We start from the raw sequence: 5,052 nt of genomic DNA, 5'->3' as shown, positions 1-5,052 counted from the left end.
GTTACCAAATTCAATTACATCAGCCCCCGAGGCCATGTATTTATCAAAACCACCCTTAGGTAATTCCGGGGACAAAGGATTTCCAAACTACACCCGAAAGTTGTTGGTTTTATCGAATACGCGCGTTAACGGGTCGTTTATGCACTTAGCTATCAACTCAGCCCCTTGTGGACCAAATTTAGTAAAATCACAGCCAACCAGTCCGCACGATGCTACACGAGTTGGATGGGTCGGTAAGCACAATGCACAAACTACCAATAAACACGAATTTGCACCGTACCGACCCGTTTAAGTAACCGACAACCAATTCAACCCAAATAATCAAAAAATCAATTTTTCACAGCCAACATATCATGACGAGTCCACAACATTCGAATTGGTTGTCAATTACCTCAAACAACGCGTTAAACACAACAACTCGCAAAGTAGTCAACCGAATCCTAGTTTTCAAACTATTAACAATTGGCCGACATAACCAATTCCACTGACCATGAAATTTTAGTATGTTATATAGGACATACCTAGGAAGATTGTGGTGCAAAAATCTTAGCCGAAACAGCCCCGAAACTGCCCAATTGGACAGCCACCCGACAAGCCTAAAAATAACCGAATTTCGATGATAAGCGCGCCATATGGAGGAATTAAGGTGAAAAAGAGTTGTAGACATTTAATACTGACCTGGAATTGAAGTTTGGATGGCCGGAGACGGGCTGGTCTTGCACGAAAATCGAGAAGAGAGGGGGAGGGCGGGCGCCGATCGGTGTAAGGGTTGGGTTAGGGTTTAGGTTTATTATTATTTTTTTTAATATAATAACAATAATACATCCTAGTCCCTCTACTTTAACAATGGGTGAACTTGTAAGAAAGTTAAATAAGATACGTTTACGAGGGTGGTAAGGAGCTCTCGGGAGAATGCCGGGTCAAGCCCGGAAGGTATACACAATACTACAAGGTTAAACCTTTTTATCGGAAATTAACGGACGTTACAATAAGCGAGCTGGTACTGACCAGAATCCGAACAGCGAGTCGGGAGTCGGGCATTGGTCAGTACACTCAAAGTATCTAGATAAAAATAAAAGTCTTCTGTCCCGAATGCTAATTTTGACCAGAAGGTATAATAATTGAAAAATCATTAAAATTGACCTTTATGCCCTTAAACGGGTCGGAAATCAATTGACCGACAAAAATCCATCTATTAGTAAAATTTATTGAGGGATTTTGTTATTTATATAAAAACCAACATTTTTCATGAAGATAACTTGCTTATTTAGATAACTTGTTTATGAAATAATCCGCACGATTAGGAAACAAAATAAGCTATTAATGAGAAAATCGGGTATAATAACTACCAAAATTTGGGTTGGACAACAAGAAAATGAGTTTGGACCTGCAATAACATTTCTTGGAGTTTAAGTTTCAAAAATTTAATTGAAAAATAGGAAAGAATTGGCAAAATTACTCCCTGTACTTCCATAAACGCGATTTTTAACCGTTTTAAGTGATTTTAAAGGTTGTTACGGACTATTTGGCATAATTAAAAGTTATAAAATTATAAAACATGTTAAACCAAGTTAAATACCAATAAATATAAGTTTTAAATAGTTCTAAAGATCCGAGTTACATTCCGGAATCGTTTTAAACATAAACGAATACAAATACGAAAAATTCGAGATGGTTCAGTCTTCCCTACTTTAGGGAATTTTGTTTCGAAATTAAGAAAAACTAAAATATAATCATGTTATAAATTATTAAAATTTAAGGAAAATATGTTTAAATAAAATTTAAAATTTACTATAACATGAAACTTCTAATAGCTGGAGCACCGCTCCAAATGAAAATCCGATAAGGGCACTTGTATATAGAATGTACCAGCAGCATATCCACCATGTCCTTATCATCTTAACATTTGTACCGTTACCTGTTAGTCCCGGTGCTGATCGATACGAGATCCGCACGAGGTCTAGGAGTGCGGAATCCTCCTAGACTCGTTTATTGGTGTATAGACGAAGAACACAAACACGTACACGATCAAATACACAAACAAATACAAGAATGGATAATCAAATCTGCAGATTCATATAATAATAAAACACGTTACATACCGTAACATAAACAGAAACACGACTGACCCGAGGTGAGCTCTACCTCGGGTCGTCTCACACGACTCTCACTCTCTTGCTCTCTCTTGACACTCAAACTGTAACACACACTCTCTGAATTACTGGATTCACTCTACATAACCTAACACGACACATGTATATATAGACAATCTTCACGGGCTTGGGCTTCAGTAGGCGAAGTTGTTCATAACTTCGCCTAGGGCGAAGTTGTGATAACTTCGCCTAAGGCAGAAGTTGTTACAACTTCGCCGTTGGCGAAGTTGTTATAACTTCGCCTAGGCGAAGTTGTGCTAACTTCGCCTGTGACGATCCGCTGGTCAGAATTGCATAGCGACGGTCACAGAATGCACCAACAGTCTCCCCTTTGACCGTTGCTCTCAATTCTAACAAACACGAAAGATCATCTGTTACAAAACATGCACTAACAGACTCCCTCTTAACTGATGATCTTCTGTTTTGTTCATCAACCAGCCGTGTCTGAATCTGTCCTGTAGCTTCACAAATCTACCAATCACCCAGCGTCTTCCATATCAGATCTCCCCTTCAGTGTAAGCTTCTCCGACTATAACGATTGAGGTCTTTGAAATGCATGCATCCTCGTGCCAATAGATCATCTCAACCAATCACGTGAGTCCATCTGACTTCACCAACACATGAAGTTGGGCTTCCTCCACAACTTCACCAACTCGTCGGCATACGATAAGGTTTAATCTTCAACTACTCAACATCAGGTGATCAATTTCATCACAAAACCACCTTGACAGAATCTAACACATGACCATTAATTAATCCGAAGCATCTTCAATCACCAGGGATAACAATCAAGAACATAGACACTTTAATTCCCGGTTAAATCCAACTTGTTCCAGAATCTTCACTCGTATAAATAAGCATCACGTTTCAGGATCCAATTCTCGAACGCCTTGAAAATAACATAAATAATATGCTCTGACCGCAATCCAGTAATGACGAAAACCTTCAGTTCAATTTGACTTTCTTCGGTTGGTCAACCACGAACAACAACAATTTCATTGCCCACAAACACCCGAATATGTGTCAATATCCAGTTTCAAACAATATCCCATTCACAACCTCAACTCCAAATCCAGAGTTGACACGTATTTGTTCACACGTAAGACCAAGAGATAACAAGATCACTCGTTGACGGAACAACATCTTTGGTCTCACAATAATCGTGTACACCCGGCCATACAGACGAAAACTCCAAACAATTTTTTTTTTTTTTTTTTTTTTTTTTTTTTTTAACTTCACCTGGCCATAACTTCGCCTGGCCATAACTTCGCCTGTTCATAACTTCGCCTGTTCATAACTTCGCCTGGCCATAACTTCGCCTGGCCATAACATCGCCTGTTCATAACTTCGCATGTTCATAACTTCGCCTGGCCATAACTTCGCCTGGCTGCTAACTTCGCCTAAACCCTAAAATTTAAGCGACAACTTCGCCTGAACCCAATAACTTCGCCTGCGGCGGCTGTTCGGCCGAAAACGAACAGAAACGTGCCAGAAACACCAAAAACGCAGATCTCGAACCATAGCGTAAGAGCCTAAGGCTCTGATACCACTTGTTAGTCCCGGTGCTGATCGATACAAGATCCGCACGAGGTCTAGGAGTGCGGAATCCTCCTAGACTCGTTTATTGGTGTATAGACGAAGAACACAAACACGTACACGATCAAATACACAAACAAATACAAGAATGGATAATCAAATCTGCAGATTCATATAATAATAAAACACGTTACATACCTTAACATAAACAGAAACACGACTGACCCGAGGTGAGCTCTACCTCAGGTCGTCTCACACGACTCTCACTCTCTTGCTCTCTCTTGACACTCAAACTGTAACACACACTCTCTGAATTACTGGATTCACTCTACATAACCTAACACGACACATGTATATATAGACAATCTTCACGGGCTTGGGCTTCAGTAGGCGAAGTTGTTCATAACTTCGCCTGTGACGATCCGCTGGTCAGAATTGCATAGCGACGGTCACAGAATGCACCAACATTACCCAAAACTACTTTTGGTTCTAGATTATGACACACAACTGTACGTACTATGATTTCCATATGAGGACTTGGATAATTATGTTCCGGACAATAATTACTTTTATCGTCGGATGATCCATATACTTCGTCCCATCGTGTGGGTTACAAAACATTTTAAAGATAAAACGGTGTGAGAAAATAAAAGTTTTTGATTAATCTTAAAGGTAAAATTAAAAGATCATAAATGCATGAAATATTTGATTTAAATCAATGAGGTAAACCTTCGAGTTTGTTTAATGAAAACATTGACATTTTTTTTAACTTTTGGTATGATGTATAAATCTTAAAATTGAAAAGAAATGAAATCCTAGACGTTGAGAGTGATGAATAAGGATAGGAATATAAGATAACTAACGAACTTTCGTGAACTTTACAAATAACAGAAAATAGCAAACAAGATTTTTTTTATAAATGCATGAAAATTATCACAACAAAAATTAAGTGAAAGATTTAATGAATAGTTTAATTAACAGCAAAGCTTAAAGTAAGTAATGACATATGAAATCTTTAAATATTGCAAACATTAGAAATGAAATTCCGAATATCAAGAGTATAGATTTGAACAAGTTAAACAAGATTTTGATGAATCGAGTTTGGCTATATGATGAACTTATGAGATTTAAAGAGAAAAATGGATATAAAATTATAGCATTACAAGTTGTGAATTTGATATGAGATAAATTCTAATTACAAGATTAAAATATAAAAAAAATGGGAAACAGTAATTGAAATATTAATGAAAATGCGAAAATGTACGTATTTGAATAAATCGTTAATAAATTAAATTGGGAAGTGGATATTCGCGAATCACCGAGATAGTCCTAATCCAAATAAACCTTCAAAATTAGATATAAT

Source organism: Bidens hawaiensis, unplaced genomic scaffold, assembly GCF_021521415.1.
Source record: "Bidens hawaiensis isolate Kalapana, Puna unplaced genomic scaffold, B.hawaiensis_p1.1 tig00031755_1, whole genome shotgun sequence".
Lineage (NCBI taxonomy): Eukaryota > Viridiplantae > Streptophyta > Magnoliopsida > Asterales > Asteraceae > Bidens > Bidens hawaiensis.
Note: the sequence above shows the minus strand (reverse complement) of the source record.